Below are 21,139 nucleotides of genomic sequence, written 5' to 3' on the forward strand. Positions count from 1 at the left end.
CTAAGAAATTTGGAGAGTAATTTGGAAGGATATGGAAGATCAAGAAGATTGTTGTTAGGGGAATTTAGTAGCGAAGAGGCTCCTACCCTACCACAACTTTCTAAAAATCCTAAACCTAAAATGGACTTTAGCAATATCACAATCAAACTAGATGACATGTGTAAGGAGTTCCTACAATTCTAGATAAATTCTTATTTGTAACTAATGAGTATTTGGAGAAGTTAGTTAACAAAAGTATAAATAAATTAAAGGAGGAAGGAAATAAGAAAGAGGAAATTATTCAAGCATTAAGAATAGCAACTAATGAATTGTCATTTACTAATAGGAGGACAAAAAGAAGTTTTTAGGAGTCATTACCCTCAAACCTTGATCAAGGTGGACTTGGGTGCAGTTCTAAATATCAGTATATTCTAAATATCATTATATTCTATCCACCGCATGGGAGAAGTTAGGGAGATAGAAGCTTGTTAAAACACCAATGAATATTAGTCTAGTTGATGATTCCCAAAAGGAGACATTAGGCACTTATAACATTTTTGAGGTGAATGTAAAGGGCATTAAACAATATGTAGATTTTAAAGTGGTAGAAATGAAGAAACTTTGCAACACATTCAGGAATCTACTCAAATTAAGATGGTTTGTTGACTCTAACGATATAATAGATTATGAGACTATTTATATATATTTTGTTGATAATGAACAAATAGTGTATCCCACTAAGCATTGAAGATAGGTTGTATGTTGCGCCTCTTCAAAATAACACTTCCCAACCCTTATGCAATATATCTTAGACCTCCACACCAAAATCACAACAATCAATCTTTGGATTCCACTGAGTATTCAGATTAGGAGCCATACCCCTACAACCTCAGATTATGAAGAACCAGTATCAGACACACAAAAAACCAAACAAGTTATCTACCATATTAAGTTAGCAAGATTTTGTAGAGTTGGATTTATTGGTGAATATATTTCAAAAATTGAGAAAACATTCAATGAAAAAAAAGTTTTGTGGCGCTACATGTTGGTAGAACACACATAATAACACTATCTTGGACTAGATCCTATATTCAAAATTCTCCTTAAAGCCTGATACCTACAAAAGGAAGGAGAGTACCCCATCATCTCAAATACCAGCAAATAATAACCCTGAAAGATAACCTCTACACTTGTGCTACTACATGGACAAGAGATAGAGAATACAATCACTAGCTCTATGTCATACAATTATTCTATTGAACATTAATACCAATGGTCAAACATGGTATATTAATCATGAAGGAAACGTGGAAACTAGGGAATGGGAAGATGTTCGGCAAGTCTTGATCCATACTTTTTCATTTTGGAATGAAAAGAAATAGATACATAAGGTACTAAGAAAAATCAAAGAGATCATATTAAATAATGTACCAAATAGTGTATCCTTAGAGCCTAATCCACCACCCCAGAGTCAAGGAGTATGGAATCTAGTAGAGTGGTTGGATAAACATGCACAACCAACACACAATGGATGTTGTAAAGTTCACAAAAATGATGTAAGGAGGCAGACCCCAAGCTTGATTTAGGATAGGAGAAGGATAATGGAAACTAGAACTCAAGTCAAACTTTGATAAACATAATTACAATCAACCATTAAGTTGAAAATATAGCTATATTAGATAGCCTAAAGATGGGAAAAATAGGGGACTATTGGAAAGAACCAACTATCACATCAATTATTGAGCCATTAACAAAATATTGAGGGCTTTTTCCCTAGACTTTTACAAAAAATGAATGGTATTGAGGAAGAAGTATGGATCGTAGACACCTAAAATTTTGCCATGCCTATAAGCTTTAATTTTACTAATTTTTAAATATTAATTTAATGTTTAATTAATTCCTTTTCACATCACTTAAACTAAATCATCTTTATTATTTAATTAAATCTATTTTTTTTTCTCTCATAATTAAATTATTTATTTATTTATTTAATTAGCTAACTAAGTCTTCCATAATTAAATGAATTCTTTAATTGATTTAATCATTTTCTTTTGTTCAACCAACAACTTTCTCTAATCAATTTCCTATTAAATTAAATAAAATCATTTATTTTATTTAATTATTTTTCTCTTCCATAGTTAAATGAATTCTTTAATTAGTTTAATCTCTCGTTTTTGTAATCAATTTCCCCTTAAAACAAATAAAATAGTTATTTCATTTGTTTTTCTCTTCCATAATTAAATTAATTCTTTAATTCATTTAATCTCTCCCTTTTTCTAATCAAATTCCTCTTAAAATAAATAAAATCATTATTTCATTTGTTTTTATCTTCTATAATTAAATAGATTCTTTAATTCATTTAATCTCTCGCTTTTTGAAATCAATTTCCTCTTCTTCTTTTTTTCAATAAAAGTGGATTATTCCACTAAACTTTTTTTTTATAATTTTTTATTTTTTACTCAGGATTCAAAGAGCATACCAGAGGAAAGAACCTTGGGAAGAAAACCTCTGGTCACAACTCATAAAATAAACGTATAGTATCTAACGGATCAATTTATACACCTCGCCCAAAACCACATACAAAATGCAGTTACAACACATATAATATCAGTTTTGCATAGAGCCCATATGACAATTTGCCAAAAAAACCCATCGGATAATTTTCAAATGTAGACTCCATAGCTGCTATCAATGGAAGAAGACAAAATTTTCCAAAGCCCTGTGCCAAATCCCATGACCCAAAAACCTTCCTGCCAAAAAAGAAAGTATCAAAAAACCTCTGGAAAAACACTATTATATCAATACCATGGCCTCGAACTCTTCTCCAGACAACGAACATGAATACTTGAAATGAAAGGGGAAAGTGTGAATAATTATCATCATAAAATTTTACATCGACGTTACTCAAGAAAATCATATGACTATTGCTGCAAACCTTCCCATACCCTAGAAGGAATTTCCTCAAAACCCACCTCTCACTGATTAGCATTGCTATCAATGGCTAAATTTGCCAAATAACCTACAATCTTATTAACTTCTCTGTAACAATGGGATACCAAGAAAGATTCAAACAATTCTAATTTTTGTAAAATGGGATCAAGTATATACTGCAAATTCCAACAATTCGATTTCTTTTTCATAACACATTGAATAATCACCATAGAATCACCTTCAATTATTAAGTCCTTAATTCCCAAAGAGATTGCCATATCCAATCCAAAAGACAAAGCATGAAATTCCGCATAATTGTTAGTTTTAAAACCAATAGCATGACACTTAGCTCGAATAAAATTTGCATTGTGGTCATAAATTACCATGCCTACCCCAGCCAGCCCAGGGTTACCATGAGAGGCCCCTTCAAAATTCAGTTTAAAGTGCCCCTACGGAGGAGGTTTCCATCTAGCAGAGCATCTCTTACCTATTGCATCATTCTTTTTTAAAATTGAACCATGAGAGGGTAAAACTGACAGTAGCTTCCAAACTCTAGTAACTCTACTATCCCAATGCGAAAAAGAAGTAAGATTTTCCAAATTCTTATAAATAAATGGCAAAGCAACCTCAAAGATTGAGGACTCAATTTTTAATAGAACCTCAGATACAGGAGACCTTGTTTTTTAAAATATCATGTTGTTTCTCTCTAGCCAAACATTCCAAATCACAATAGATGGAGATATGATCCAAAGGCATGCATAAAAAGATGAGGCAAACATAAAGGGCCAAGATCTAAAATGGAAAATGAGATCCTTACCAATAAAAAAGGATATATTTAACTTCTCAAACAACCACTGCCAACATTCATAAGCATAATCACAATGTAGGAACAGGTGTGAAGAAGATTCCAAATTTTTGTTACAAAGGACACATGGGAAAACAACAGTAATACCAAGCCTGTCTAGTCTCATACCTGTAAGGACTTTGTCCTGAACTGCCAACCAAGCAAAGGCTCCAGCTTTGGGAAGACAAGCCGAATGCCAAAACAACTTATAAGGCCAAGAAGATAAAACTTTAGCAACCATAAGAAAGTTGTAACCATCTTTAACAATGTACTTACCAGAAATATTCTTTGTCCAAATAATTTCATCCTTAGAATCAGAAAGAAATACAATTCTATCCCCCATAATCTTTTCAAAATCTAAATTCATGCTTTGATCAACATCTAAAAAATCAATCGACTTCCATCTAGCTAGCTTAAGGGTTCCACTAGTCACAATTTCAAAATAATCTGCTACAAAAATATCCCAAAGGGAGGAAAGAACAATGATCAGAGGAGACCAATCCCTAATATTCACCAAAGGTGTGTGTCCATTCCATACTTCATCCCAGAATCTGACCTTTCTACCATTATGAACAATCCATGAGAGATGAGGCAAAATAACTGATCTACATTTACAAAGGAAATTCCAAATAGCAGAACCCAAAGGCAAATTTGAGACTTTAAAAATGTACTCTCTCGGTCCATTATTTAAATATTTGGCAAACATAATCTGTGCCCATAAGGAGCTAGGCTTGTCATATAATTTCCAAACCAACTTAGCACCTAAGGCTAAATTCTATTCTATAATTAAATAAATAAAATCTTTATTTCATTTGTTTTTCTATTCTATAATTAAATAAATTCTTTAATTGATTTAATCTCTTGCTTTTTCTAATCAAATTCCTTTTAAAATAAATAAAATATTTATTTTTCTCTTCCATAACTAGATGAATTCTATAACTCATTTAATCTCTTGCTTTTTCTATTCAAATTCTTCTAAACACAAATAAAATATTTGTTTTATCACTTTTATGCATAATTAGATAACTGTTTTAATTATGTAATGCTAATTAAGTCTTCAGTTGCATTCATAGTTAGTTTTTTAGCAATTTCTCAAATCAGTCAACTAATAAATCAATTCCACTTACTTCTAAATCATATCTCTCTCAACAAAACTCAGTCATTGATCAAATTTGTTTTTAAATCAATCTCAACCGTAAAACTAAATTCTCAAAATCTATAAATTCAATCTCAATCTTTATTATTAGGAACCACCATCTTTGTATTCTTGTGCATCCATTTTGCAGGTTTTCTTAAAGTACGATGTTGAGAGTGATACTTCAACACAAGAAAAACAAGGACAATGGAGTCTAGATGGATGGAATTAGCAATGAAGTTTGATTTTCTTTAAACAAAATGACAATGGAGGCTAGATGAATGGAATTACCAATGAAGTTTGATTTTCTTTAATTCATTTCATTTGATTGTTAATTATTTTATGCATTATTTATTCATTTGGAATTGAGATTTGTGTGATAGATTTGGGTTTTTGTGATTGCCTAATTAGTCTACTACATCATCTTTTCATTTAAATTGTTGATTGCTTACATGGACCATGAAAATACAATTTAAGGAGGATACCAAACCATATTGGAAAAGACCATATCACCTAAATCCTAATATGAAGAAACAGACGAAGATAGAGTTAGACAAAAAGTTGGCAATTAGAATAATCAAACTAGTAGAATATTCATAATAGATAAGTTTGATGGTGATACAAAATAAAAAGATAGGAGAAATCCAAGTATGTGTAGATTTCTGGAAAGTGAATAAAGCATGTATACATGAGTTGTTCCCTTCACCTTTCATAGAAGAAATCTTGGAATATGTTGTTGAAAGGGAAATAAATCTAACCATCTATGGGTTCTTTGGACGCCACTAGGTAAGGATAAGGGAGGAAGACCGGCCTAAAACAACATTTGCCACCAAATGGGGATCATTCATGTACATAGTAATGCCATTCGGGCTCAAGAATGCCCCTACTATTTTTAGCTAGATAATGGTCAACACATTTAAGGATTTCATTCCTTACTTTTTGAAAGTATATTTAGATGATTAGATAATATATGGATTGTTGATAGAACATTTTTAGGCACTTCGGGCAATGTTGGAGAAATATAGGAGTATGCAAATATCTTTGAACCTAAATTAATGTATCTTTATGGTCCCCTTTAGCACACTATTACTTGACATATCATTTGTAAAGAAGGCTTAATGGTAAACCCAATGAAAATTTCTCTAATTATGAACCTACCACTCCATAAGACATCCCCAAAAGTAAAAACGTTCCTTGGATACACTAGTTAGGAAGTTCATCAAAGGATGAACCACCATAGCTACACCCTTAGAAGAATTGTTGAAAAATTGGAAGACCAATTAAACCATCAATTGTACAAAACAAAGCCAATAATATTTTGACACTATCATATAGAAGATAGCAGAAGCACCCATTCTTATCTTTTTTGAATTGGTCGGTACCTTTTAATGTTCATGTAGATGCATCCAGAATAGCCATCAGTGTATTATTAGCCCAACCTAGGGAAAACAAGGACCACCCAATAGAATTTTCTAGTAGGAAATTGCCTCAAGCATAAAGAAACTATACCACCATTGAGAGAGAAGCCTTAGTCATGGTCTACACTTAACACAAATTTTAGTACTACTTACAATACACTCCCTTCACATATTACACTGATCATGGGTCCTTGAAATTCCTCTTAAATAAACTAGTGATACAAGGATGTATATGTTAGAAATAGGAGTTTTTGTTGTCATTAATGTCAAACATGTTGATATCTTTTGTTCAGTTGTCAAACTTTTCAATATCTCTGGTTTGATTACATGTTCAATTATTGCAGTAACAGATGAATGATTTAGTAATCTTTCGTATGTGTGGATGATTTACACGGTGTATCTAGTTATATTATGACATTTTTGGATTTTTTTCGAGGGTTCTGACAGACATAGTTTACACTAAATGTGTTAGGGCTTATATCCATGCATTCCTTGATAGAAGTAAGTCATGTAAACTTTAATGATTTGTGGAAACAGTAAGTAAAAGAAGATTCGATGATCTTGAAGCCCCAATACAAGCATATTCTATAGTTAGATTTTAACGCTTGGAAATATTTCCTCGACTTCAGCTATGAGCATGCATGGATTCATATTATCTTGAGTTAGATTCAGGGTGATGTGATGTATCTTGACTGGTCTCATAGAATCATGAAGGCTTCCATTACGACCTTGACTAGATTGTGATCCTTTGACAATATCCAAGTGATGAAGATGGTGAAGAATGACACGATAGCATAGTTGACTAGTTCAATTTCTAATAAGAGATCTATGACAATGGAAGATACAGTTGATCCAGGTGTCAAGTATGTTACCAAGGGGGTAGTGTATAAGGTTTACTTTCAAAACTGGGAGGATTCTATTACCACCAATGTAATCTATGTTGCATACCAGATTGTGGTTCATGATGAGAAGTTTGATATGGGCAAACTCTTGAGACTGTAATTGATAGATAACCTTGAGAAGACAAAGAGTGCAAAGTATTTATTTAGGTATGGGTCTCTTATTATAAATTTGGCTTCCATGTATATGAATGAGATTTCGGGCATAGGGAATAAGGTATGGGATAAGTTCCATCCCATTGAAGTGAAAATCAAATAGCATATTAGAATCTTTTAAAATGATATAGACAAATACAACAAGCAATATTGGGGTTGCTTCAAATGTTTCAAAAACAAGATGCAAGCCAAGGAGAGGATCCCCAGTGATTTGATTGGGAAATACAAGAATGAAAGACTCTCTTTTCTGGTGAGTAGGGCTTGTTGTTACATTGAGTTTGTTGAACTAAGGATTGCATGGTTGTCTAAGTTACCTTATGAGGTACTATGAAAGAGGTTGGCAAGAACATTGATACTTTACTAAAGTTGGCAATTGATACAAATAAAGAGAGGTTTGTAACCACTATAGAGATCTTGAAAAAATTTATCAAGGATAAAGTTCATAAAGGACATGCAAAAAGAATGGAGAAACTTTACCAAAAGATAAATCTACCTATAGTTGCAGAAGAGATTGGTAAGCAAACACTACGGAGGACTCGGTTAGTTTTTGTGTCTCCTCTATTGAAGATTGATTCCTCTGGAACCCCAGCTAGATCTGTGACAAGTAAAAAGAAGGGACAAACACCTAAACAATAGTTGAGAAGAAGAAAGAAAGGTATGAAGCCTGGTTTTGTTGTTTAAAAGATCATATTTCCAACTTAGATGCAACTTTTTTTGAAGGATTTAGAGAAGAGAATAGAAGAGAAGCAAGTAAAGGAGTTGTTGGATTGTTGTGTAGATGCATACACATGATTAAAGGATAGTATAAGGGTTTTTTAAAAGGTTGTGGATGATGTAGTGGTCGTTTGCCAATTTTGTCATTAGTGGCCATAATCCACTAAGGAAATTAAAATTCAAATAGACATTATGAAAGCCTAGATTGTATAACTTTATTGTTCAACAGATTTGAAGAAGGATGTAGATGAAAATGGTAGAGGTCAGTTGGAGAATTCATATTTAAAAATGAATATACTAAATAATCAAAGGGAAGAGATCAAGAAACAATTTTTTTTTTTTTGAGAAATGTGGTTGATCTAAAGCTGACTAGTATGGTGAAGTTGCTAGAAGGTTCTAAAAAATTAGAGAAGTCAATAAACGTTTCAACTAGTTGCAAAGATGCAAAGGATCTTCTATTGAAGACTGAATGTTAATGTACATTGTTAGCCTCTGCAGGAGAATAATGGAAGACTACCTAGACACAACATAAGTTTACTCATAAAGACATCATGCCTCCATCTCTACAAGGTTCTTATGATACTATCAGTAAGACCATTTTTCTCTTGTATATATTCAGATAAGTAGATGATGTTTGGAGTGCAATTTTTGGCTCCCAAATGCATTTCATTGTTGAGTTGTTGTAGATAGGGGGAGTTGTGTTGATGCTTTTTAAATCAAGTTTGTGTTGAGGAGACACCCTTTGTCCTTGATGTCAAGGGGGGAGAGAATTCATTGTAGAGTGTTTTGGAGTTGGTGTGTATTGTCATCAATGACAAAGGGGGAGACTGTTGCAAATATGAGTTATGTTTTCATTGATGTCAAAATTGTTGTTATGTTTGGTCCAGATGTCTGTTTAGTTGTCAATTTTGTTGATATACTTGGTTTGGATGTGTGTTCAGTTGTCAATCTTGTTGATATCTTTGATCCAGATACATGTTCAATTAGTGCAATAATGCAATAATAGTGGATTGATTCAGTGGTCATGCGAATGTGTGGAAGTTGATTATGGATGATTCAAATGGTATTATCCAATTTTATTATAGGTTTTACATAGATTTGGAGATGATCTCAATGGGCCATAGTTGGTATTCGCTAAGTGTGATTGTTTTGGTGAATAAACTAGCAAAGTGAAAATTTGTAGGAGTGTGTTGCATTCTTCTATCTTCAGTAGTTTTGGTGGTGTGGTTTAATGGTTTAGTTATGTTGGTGTCTAATGATGCTTTTTAGTGCCTCTGCAAGTATTTTTGGTGGTCTACATTATTTATTCAATTAGTTTGGCTACAAGACATTGACAATTTTATCTCTTAGAGCTAACCTATGGTGTTTTTAGTCCACACGACAATGTTTGGATCTACAAAATGGGATGGATAGGAAGGTATGTCAACATGGTGTGATGCTTCACACACCTCATTCTACCTTTCCCATTACCTTGAAGAGTGTTTTTGGGTCAACTATTTTTATCTTCATGTTACATGTCAAATTAGGCCGACCCGATTGATGTTATTTTGATTGCGAATGGTATGGATGAAATCATCTTGGAGGAAAGTGAATGTTGTATGTGGTATGATTGAGTGATATTGTGTAAGTGAGAAGGTGTGCAAGTGCAATTGCGTAGTAATGATGGTAGTTTTACATGTGTATTAGTGATGGATTGTATTCAACATATCAAAGTATGTGGTTATCTGCAATTCAATCATATTGAAAATTGATTCTCAAATGCTTTGTATCTTTCTCTTAAGAAGTGATCTTCAGTTCTGAAAGTACCCTATATATTTCCCTGAGGTTGTGTGTCTCGGTTTTGCAAGTCTAAATCAGGAGCAGTGAGCTTCCTTGGCCTTCAACCTAATATATTGTAACCTGTTTTTTACATAGTGGTATACTTCTCACCATGGTTTTTTCCTCATTGGGTTTTCCACATAAAATATCGGTGTTCATGTGTGAATTCTATTATGTTTTTCGGTTCCTTCCTTCTGCACATGTGATAAAAGGAATGAATGATAATTGATTGGTTAAATCGGTTAATTTTATATATAGGTTGTGTCACCGCCCCCCCTCTTAGCATCTGAAAGTGTTCAACAATATATGGAGATGGCTCTTTCTATGTAAAGAATTTAACTTTACTATAATGGTCAACGATAAAATCAATGATATTCTTGATTCTAAAGCAATCTAATTTGAGACTCTAGATGGAAAAATCCTACCTTGTTATCTCAACAAAGAAAGTTTAGAACATTTTCATCATGATTTTGGATAAGGTTGACTTGAGGATAAGTTAATGTTTTAATGAGGGGATGATGTTGGCTGAAAAATAGTATACAAAAATCAGTCCAGAGATAGGTAATAGCAAACTAGAAATAAGGGTCCAAAATAGGAGCTTTGGAAGATAGGTTTTAATTTAGGGATATCATCTAAGGGCCACATTCCCTATTGTAGATATAAGTAGATAGGAAAGACCTATTCACCAAAATAGATGAGAGATATAGAAGAGATAAAAGATATAGATAACATATACATATAAAGGAGATATAAGAAATGTAATGGATATATATTGATATATGAATAATATTAATTTTGACAAGTGGTGTGAGGCAGGTGTTGCATATGAAAAAATGATTGTTATAAGTGAGTCATGAGTTAGTGGTTTGTAAAGTTGCTATGTGCAACATGTCCTGGGAATGGCAGCTTGTTCCTTTGTAAACTTCTTATCTTTTGAGTCTATGAGTTGGTTTTGGAAACAATGGGCACTTAAATTCACTCATGTGTTGAGATCTTTAAATATGTGGCTTCTTAATGTATTTTGTATGATAGGTTGGATATTTTCTATTAAGATGTTTTGTGCCAGAATTTCCTCCAGAATTTTTAGTTGTTGTAATTACTCTTAAAGATCATTGGTTCTATGCATTGTATACAATTGAGCTCTGGCTTTTGGAGTATGGGTTTTTCCTTGAAAACATTTTTCCACATAAATCTAATGGTATGATTTTATTTGTTTAAATCTGAATTTGCATGTTTTCATCTAATCAATAGTAGTTAAAGGTTTTGTAAGAATTTATTGCATACACTCTCCTATTAGATTTAACATTTACAAGCGTTATTCTACACTTTTCTTCCTTTCAAAATGATTAAAAGGTGATAAGAAGGTAATTGATTCCAAATGTGCTAAAAATAAATCTATAGATTATGATTACTATGATAGGTACTAAAATATATGATGTTCATGATGGAAACTATATCTAAAAGGAATCCACACTAAAATAAGTGTAAAAATGATGTTAATCCCACAATTTAATTTCCTAAGGGTATGGAGACTAGTGGTGATTCACATGGGTATTCTCAAAGTTCGTGCACTACTAGAATGGTTGGTTTGGTATCCAAAGAAGCATTGTTTAACATTAATATTCTATTTGAAGATGTTGAGTTTGATATCTTATTTACTTCTATTGTTGGTTGTAAAACTTAGTTTGAAAAAATTTCAATACCACAATCTCAATGGTTTTAATTGTATTTAATATGGTAATCATATTCTTGTTGATAGGCAATGTAACTTATTTTCTTTATTCATAATTTTTTTGACAAGATTGTAATACATTTTGTAATTTGGTAAGGTAACACATTTCTTTTCATTTCCCAAGGCTTTGAAACTCTTTATATGTAAATTAAGCTTAAATTGAGCATAGGTGGAGCTTGTATAGTATTGTATCTCTTATACCACGAGAGTTTTATGCGCATTCTTCTCATGTTTTGAATGTGCATATTAGGCAAGGGAGTTCATTAAGAGTTAGCAAATCAATTAGTAAAGAGGTCTTGGTGAGTTGAGAGTGATCTTAGATGATATATGCATTCTAACCTTTTGTATTAAAATGATTTTGAGTACTAAAGTGAGTTTGACTCATAATTTTGTTAGAGTTTTTATGCTCAAGGTTTTTCTCCATATTATTTCTTATGTCTCTAGTATTCATGGTGATTTCTCGCTCTTTTATTATGCTTAATAGCAATGCAATCTTTATTGTGATGAGTGTTTTCTTAGGTTAACAGGTATTAAGGATGATGCAGACGTATTGTTGGGGATATTGTAAATTCTCCTGCCTCTAGTTATGTAGTTCCGAATGAAAAAGAGACTAATTACTCTATTAGTAGATTTCATTTGTTCTAATATTTTACTCTATTTATAGTTTTATAAGATGACTAAAATTGAGGTAAAACTATAAGTTTATGGATCAAGAGAAGTCACAATGGAAGGAGAGAAAGAGTAATGAATAGGAAGGGAAGGCAATGTGTTGCACTAAAGGGAAGTAACTTGATCCAATCCTAGTAGCCAGGACGAAGAGGAGGTATCCGTATGAGGTAAGATATATTAAAATATCAAAATTTGATGAATAACACCTAAAATAGTTTCTAAACAAGGAAAGCATATTTAAGAGAGTATTGTGTAGGAGGGTTAGATGTGTTTGAATAGAAAGATAAATGTAAGATAAAACAATAAAATTTAAACTTGACACATGGAAAAATAAAATAAAAGGTAGAATGATTGGTTGGTTTTGATTTTTTGAAGAAAAGCACCCTCGATTTAGCCCTATCCCTAAATGCAAGAGAGAAAGGGAAGAACAATAAAAGGTTCATGTGTCATTTTTGGGTAAGGAAAAGGTTATTATTTTTGTTAAGAATATTGGGTTCACTAAAAAATAATATAAGAATATATGTTTACTAGAGTGTAACAATGTTTCCTTATTTAATCACAATATAACTGTCTTATTTATTTAAAATGAAAACTGGTGACTACAATAAAAATTCAAATAACATATTATCACATATTTCAAACATTAAAATATTACAAAGTTGAGTTTGAGTAATTCCCATTTTAGAAGGAAGCATGAAATGAGAATGGGGAAAAGATGTATAATTGAATTTTCTATTATAGACTTGTCACAAACCTGAACACATGATCATGTCTAATTTGGCTCAAGTCTAATCTCTCTTTCACAATGGTGTCTCCTATAACACACTAATTTCCTACTCGAAGAGGTCATTTCCAATCAAACTACCGAAGCCAACCAGTAAATTGTAACTCGTAAGAAATTGGACACCTAATGGTTGTTTGAGATACCTACCTAAGTCAAATCATTCGGTCAAGTTAATAGTAGAGAATGGAAATGTTTAGGTGTGTTTGATCCTAAGTGGTTAAGAAGAGATGGGGTGTGTGTAGCAATAAAGGTGTCCTAAGAAAAATTGAATAGAAGTCCAATAGCTCCTAGATGCTCATGATGCTCTAGGTGGTATGTGAATACTTGGTTGTGCTTGATGTGCCTTTCTAATGACCTTTGTTTCCTTTAGGATCTTCTTTTGTAAATGGAGTGGAGCTAGGGTTAGGGTTTTATGAAAAGGGGGTAGTTGAGCAAGAAAAGGAAAATTTGAATTTTGGGGACACCACCATGTGCTATCTTTTCCTAGAGGACAAAACTATGGCACACATTCAAGATGAAGAAACAAACAATAATGGGTATGACGAGATGTTAGGTAACAAGGCTTGATTTTGGGCATAACATATAGACACAATAATATATTAATACTCGAAATTGTAAAAATGATAATTTGACACATTTTCAAACAAGAAAAGTAAATAAAATATAAAATGTATAAAGAAATATAATATTATGCTTTTTGTGTTTAAAAAATAAAGACTCTATTCATGATCTAAATAATAAAGCAATTGTTTAAATAAATGAATAATATTATTTTAAATAAAATTTATTATTATCTCATTTTGAATTCAATCATTATTATTTTGTATATATTTATGACTTGATGCATTCTTTATGAAACTTTTATTAAAAAATAATTAAATAAAGGAAAAGTTCAATTTCACAATGTAAACTCATGAGATTGCAAATATAGAAATAAAACTGAGACAACTTTAATGATGCAACCAAAACCTTAAAATTTCAACTAAATTTAGAGTTAGTTTAACTAGCACTTGCACTCACATCACAAATTACAATGACTCATAACATTGAAAAACATCAAATATAAGAAAAATTGATACAAAACCAGCCTCATTTATAGAATATGTTCTCTGCCAAGACCATCAAATATAAGAAGAATTGATATAAAACCAGCCTCATTTCTAGAATATGTTCTCTGCTTTTACACCAGCATCAACCATTGTGACCTCACAATTTTAGAGAATAATCACATTCATAGAGAGGCTCGATTAAACAAATGAGGGTTTCAGAAAAAGATTTATATTTTTAAACAAATGAGGCTCGATTAATTTGGGCTTGGCATAGTCATAAATTCACCATTCATAGGCCATTGTGGCCTCAAATATATAAGTAAGCATAACACCATGTTCTAACAGAGGCTCAATAAATATAAGGTCTCCATTATCAGAGCACTGTACTCGATACAAACGTAACAGTTATGAATGTCAGAGACTCGATGAATCTGAATTTCTGGCTAAAGTCTTCATGAATCTGGATTTGATGATGCATATCAACTTGAAGTGAATGTTGTTCACAGGCTTAATGCATTGATACCTCCTTCCTACATAAGTACTCTGGCTTAATAATCAAGGTGATATGGAACTAAGGTAACCAGCACAATCCAAGCATACAGACAATTTCAATCCCATAATATTAAACCTTCTAATAATTCCTTCTAAAGTTTCAAATATGTGACTTACTATAACGCTTAGTATCTTGGTTGGACTTTAAACAATTGTCAGTCATGGTGTCCAAACCGTAAACTTACCTAAAGCAGCCACAATGTTGAATGTCTACGCTCTTTTGGATTTGCTTTTGAAAACATTATCACCAATATGTGACATAAACACCACAAGCTACAAAATCCAATCATCTCAATTTGGTATGTCTACGGACTATTTGGGCACATGGAGTACTCCGATGGTGCACACTGATGGATTGGTTATGTTGATTCTTGAGGTGAGGATTCTCATTTGTGGCCAGACCAGCTGGAAGCCTGGAACCAGTTAATCTCCAAAATTAAAAAAAATTGTGAATTAGATGATGCAACAACCAACACCTTGTGAATTAGAAAATTTTGAGTTAGCTTGATTATAAACCCTATCAATAAGGTTGAGTCTATCAGAAGTTAACTATATGCGTAAGTGTAGCAAGCAAGCAACATCTACAACGACTTATTCAGGAAGGAACTTGAAGGAAATGCAGGAAGGAACTTGAAGGAAATTCTGGGGTGAACAGTAAGGAAAACTTTTAGTCTTGAGATTATAACCATAAAAAATTTAACACTTTTATTTTCACCAAAAGGTTTCAAATAGGACTTGTCCTGCTGAAACATATCATGGTACAATTATGCTCTTTTACATAATTTATGATTTCAAATACGGCTTATGCTGTAACAGATTGATCTACCCTGTTTGCCTTTGGCATTAAGTTCAAATTGTCAAGTTTAAACCTAGGGCACTGAATCACCCCTCAAATACCGATTTCTTATTATATACAAGTAAACAGAATTTGAGGTATCTGAGCATTAAACATTAGATTTATAACTGCCATTCTAGTTTGGAAGTTGGTTCATTACTCAATGAAAACTCCCTGATTGCAAAATCTTTCAATGCAGTATCTATCACCTCATAAAATCTATGTTCCCAATCATCTGGCTGAATGGCCTTATTGCTAAGGCCAGGTGTTCTGTCCTGAGAAGCAGAATATTTAAACTCACTCCAATCCACAACATAGGCAGATACTCGCCTCTTAAACTTGACCTTAAACTCAATCCATGCCTAATATTTATAATGATTTATCATTGCCATGGAGGACTGCACATACAATGTCCTGTATCCCTTCTTCAGCTGGAAACGGTGTATTACATTAAATAATGAAGTATCTATCACCTCACAAAATCTATGTTCCTGATTGCAAAATCTTTCAATGCAGTATCTATCACCTCATAAAATCTATGTTCCCAATCATCTGGCTGAATGGCCTTATTGCTAAGGCCAGGTGTTCTGTCCAGGTGTTCTTTCAAGGCAGTATCCATCACCTCACAAAATCTATGTTCCTGATTGCAAAATCTTTCAATGCAGTATCTATCACCTCATAAAATCTATGTTCCCAATCATCTGGCTGAATGGCCTTATTGCTAAGGCCAGGTGTTCTGTCCAGAGAAGCAGAATATATAGACTCACTCCAATCCACAACATAGGCAGATACTCGCCTCCTAAACTTGACCTTAAACTCAATCCATGCCTAATATTTATAATGATTTATCATTGCCATGGAGGACTGCACATACAATGTCCTGTATCCCTTCATCAGCTGGAAACGGTGTATTACATTAAACAATGAAGTAGAGGCAGCTTCCAACAAAACTATGGAGTTGAACCTTTTCTCCTGCCTCTCTCTGCAGTGTACCTTTGGGTTACCCCTCTGTCAGGGTGTTCAGTGAGCCCTGATGGCCCAAAATTCCTACACTTGAAGGAAACTTGCCACAGAAGTATTAGTCAAAGATGATATGGATCCTCAAAAGCTGGTACTGCCACAGAAGTATTTCTGTCCTTGTAATATGCAGCCATAATAGATAACCTTCTTGTGCTTGCAATAGATGACAGCAGCTGAGAATTTTAGGCATTCCCTATTCTAATTTTTCTGAGTTAGTTATTCACTTGTCATTGGTTAATTTAGAGTTACGTTAGTGGAGTTGTTATCAGACAGAAATTTAAGGATTCCTTTGTGCTTACCTATAGGTCTGCAAGAAGGATTTGGAAGAAAGATGATAGAATACAACATACAAGCAAGTGCTTCACAGAGGAATCATTTCCAATCCCTGAATCTGACTATGGAGCAAAGCCATGGATTTTTATTCATCCAAGATGTTGTCCTCTTGCCTGGCGAAGTGTCACTATTGGTCCCACCACCTTCTCCAAGATTTAGATTTGAGGACAAAGAATCTCTGCAATATTTTTTCTCAAACAATTTTTATACAAACTGAAGGGAATTGAACATCCAAAAAGAAGCAAACTTTCAGAATTTCAAAAAATCAAAGAGGAAAGGAGACAACGAAAATAAGAAAGACAAAAGACGAAAGAACAGAGATTACAAAAATTGGAATCCGCAACTACTCCAAAAGAAGTTAAGAACCTGGAAAAAGCATTCGAGCTAGAAGATTAGCCGAAATGCTTAGAAAGAGTGCAAAAACTAAAGAAAAGGTTCCAAGAGCACCAAAAAACGATAAAAGCTAGACGGATTGAGAGATAGGCTGCTCGACAAGCTGAAAAACGAAGAAAAGAAAAAGAAAAAGAAAAACAAGAAGAGCAGGAACTACGAAAAAAACTTTGACAAGGTTTTAAACTTGCAAAAAACATAAATGAATTTCTAGTTGGAGACTTTAGGAATCTTTATCATCGTAAAAGAAATTATGAAAAAATAAATACAGAGAAAGAGAAACTACGAATAGCAATCAAAAAATATTTTGAAATAAGATGCTAAGAAAAATTCTCAAGGTGATAAGAAGGGATGGGATGAATTGAAACTAAAATTGGATTTTAGTTTGATAATAAAAAGAAAAAGATAGGAATCACATCAGAAACCAAGAACAAACCCAAAGAAGCGAATAAACAAAAAATCAAAAACACAAACAATACAAAGGCAAAAATGCTTTGAACATGAAGTGGGAAAATTGGGCTATATCTTAATATTCAGTTCCCCTCGGTTGTGTATAGAAATTGTTTGAGAAAGAACCATTGCCGAGATTCTTTGTTTCCAAATCTGAATCTTGGAAAAAACAGTGGGACCAATAGTAACACTTCATCAAGTAAGAGGACAACATCTTGGATGAATAAAAATCCATGGCTGTGCAGCACAGTCAGATTAAGTGGTTGGAAAATGATTCCTCTGCGAAGCACATGCCTCTAGGTTGTACTCTATTGTCTTTCTTCCAAATCCTTCTTGCAAACCTCCAGTTAAGCACAAAGGAATCTTAAATTTGTTTCCAATATCACCTCCTCAAACGTAACTGCAAATTAACCAAGATGAGATCAACAACTAACTGCAAGTGCTTCAAGTGTTCTGAAGCACTTGCTTCCAACAAAAGTATGGACTTGAACCTTTTCTCCTGCCTTTCTCACAGGGTGTTCGGTAAGCCTTGATGGCCCAAAATTCCTACACTTGAAGAAAAGTTGCCCGATATGAGATTCTGAAATTCTTGAAGGCTGTTCCTCTGTGAACTTAGACTCATAACCATGTTCAAGAGAGCCCCTGAAGTAAGATCCTTGCAGTTGGGTTTTACTTCGTGAAAGCCCTTGTCCTCAGGACCCACCTGCCCATTCAACCAAGAATCAGAGAATACAAACTCACCCACATCGGTATACATCATCCATTGGAACTTTTCCCTGGCCATGAAGGCACAGTGTTAAAACTTTGCTTCCTCTGTCTTAGCCCATGGCAATGGATATCTGCTCACATTATGCCGGGTCAGCACATATGGTTCCCAATGGACGCCATTTATTGTGGGGGAGTGAGAATCAACATATAATTAAAAATTCTTCTGTAATATCTCTTCCTGGAACACAACCGCTTTTGGATGTTTTTTTCAGTCCCATTGCACTGGCATATATCGTTGAATCTAATTTCTTTACAGCTTGTTGGGTGATGTTGAAAGCTGTTGCCACACTTCTCAATGGAAGCTTCAATATTCACACGCTGCTTGTTTGCCATGATCAACAGTAAACGATTACGATACTAGTAAAATGGAGTATCTAGCAGATTGACAAGTAAATAAATGTGTTTTCCCTACCACAACACCAGGATTTTGACTGTTGAGAGAGGAGATATAATTAGCTTCTTCAGTTCCAACATTAAGCTCAAAATGCAGTGTCCCCCTCAAAAATATGGTGACATCTCCAGGATGCAAAATATCGATGAAAGCTTGACCTAATTTGATAAAGCAGGTGTTTAATGATTCGGGGAAGGAAATAAAGCAGGTGTTTAAAGAAGGCAGGTGTACGTTTTACCTTGAGTGTCAACAAAACCAACCTTAAGAGGCCCTCCTGAGATTAGAGTAAGCATTTCTGAAGCTCATGGATGCGTATGCAGTAAATTTACCCCACACGGAACCATCTTGAACGTAACATATTGCAGGCCCTGCGATCTGCAATGCCACAATCTATCACTGCAACTAGAAAATGAATAGTGCTTGGGATTATAAGAATAATAAGAATTATGAAATCTTACGCTGCTGCAGGATTCTTGGCGACTGAAGTGGCAGCATGTGCGTCCATTGGAGCGAACCCAGATTGATCCGCTGCGAGAAGGGGCCGGAGTCCAGAGATAAACACCATTGGAGCGAACCATGGTGCAGGCACATAGTTTCATCTTGCTTTCTGCAGTTCTAACATTAGCATACTGCAGAGGTCTGTGATAAGATGGTGGGATGTCATAATAAACAACAGAAGGAATAGGGTTTCCAAGGATTGACAGAGTGATTTTGTATCCAAGCAACTGATGAAGTACTTCTTCTTCTGGATGCTCACACCTAAAGATCTCTTGTGCAGAGTGCAAATAGAGTTACAGTAGTTTCTATTGTGCCATTGAAGATGCAACGGAGGTCTTGTGTTGAAACATTTAGTCCTTGTTTATAGTTGATACCTTTGGCAACCAGAAAAATATCCTAATCTGTAATGAACTTCTCATATACCATGTGATGTGATTCAATGGGCTGGGAGTAATTCATAAACCCAGCATTCACTTTCATGGTCTCTGTTAAAACTGGGTTATGAATGTTGTCAACTAGGGCCATTGATTTTGCAGACCATTGGACATTTTGTGCAGGTGCCTGACATCTTACCGCATCTCCTTGGGCTCTATCTAAATATTCAAATCCCTTCCGTTGTGTATGGAGATTGTCTTCGAAAGAAGATTGCAGAGATTCTTTGTCTTTGCATCTGAATCTTTGAGAAGACAGTAGCACCAACAGTAACACCTCATCAGGTAAGAGGACAACATCTTGGATTTCCTGGTTTTGTTGCACTTGCCGCTGTTAAGCACTTGCCTGTTGGTCATACTCTATCATCTTTATGTCCAGCTAAGCGCAAAGGAATCCTTAAATTTGTGTCCAGCAACACCTCCTCTAACGTAACTGCAAATTAAACAAGAACAAGTCAACAATTAACTCAGAAAAATATGCAATGCCTACAATTCTGAGGCGCTCTGTCATCTGTTGCAGGCAGAAGAAGGTTATCTACTATCACAAGGACAAAAATACTTCCGTGGCCTAATAGAGTTTGAGGATTTATAACGTCTTTCACCCATGTAAACGTCGTAAAATTGGACATAACATGAGAATCGAGAGCACAAGCTTTTGGAATCTTGATAGTCTTGGCCATTTTATAATTCAATCCAACATAGCAGAATCTTGAACTAATATATAACCAGAATTTACTCATGGAAACTAAGACATAGCATTGTATGTTCAGAAAAGTACACAATAACTTTGAAATACAATACCCATATAAATGATTTTCAAATCTGTAATCCATGAACATTAAAGACATTCAATGCTTCTTTCATGAACATTAAACATATAGCAATCTTGCAAAAGGACAACCAATAGATTATGAAACCTTCAATCCTTCACTCATGGTGCTGCTAATTGATCTAGCCAAGTAATAATTTCAAAAAAGAAAGAAAATCTATACAGTCCAAGGACCTAACACAGCACTGACCCACAGGCAAATAACATAATCTTTCTTGCAAAATAATCTAACCATTTGACAATTGCATTCTGTAATTCTATACCCTCACAAATCACCTATGCTCATGGACGATACAATGATATAAATTCTAAGTAAATGAATACATAGATAGCTGACCTTGAGATATCTGATGAAGGATGGTTGCACCAACTGTGAAGAACAAAATAATCAAAATGATATAATGGAACCCGAGTTGCTTGTGTTTCTGAGCTCATATCTTTTTCAGAACAAGAATTCAATCTCCCTCTATGGGAAAATGGCGGTCAAGAAACCTTGAAGAGCACAGTAACCTTG

General features: G+C 33.9%; 1 pseudogene; it reads right to left on the minus strand.

Moving 5' to 3' along the window:
- Positions 1–14,196: 14,196 nt before the first annotated feature.
- LOC131049516 (uncharacterized) lies at positions 14,197–20,476 on the minus strand (annotated as a pseudogene).
- Positions 20,477–21,139: the final 663 nt, after the last annotated feature.

Source organism: Cryptomeria japonica, chromosome 7 (genome assembly GCF_030272615.1).
Source record: "Cryptomeria japonica chromosome 7, Sugi_1.0, whole genome shotgun sequence".
Taxonomy (NCBI): Eukaryota; Viridiplantae; Streptophyta; class Pinopsida; order Cupressales; family Cupressaceae; genus Cryptomeria; species Cryptomeria japonica.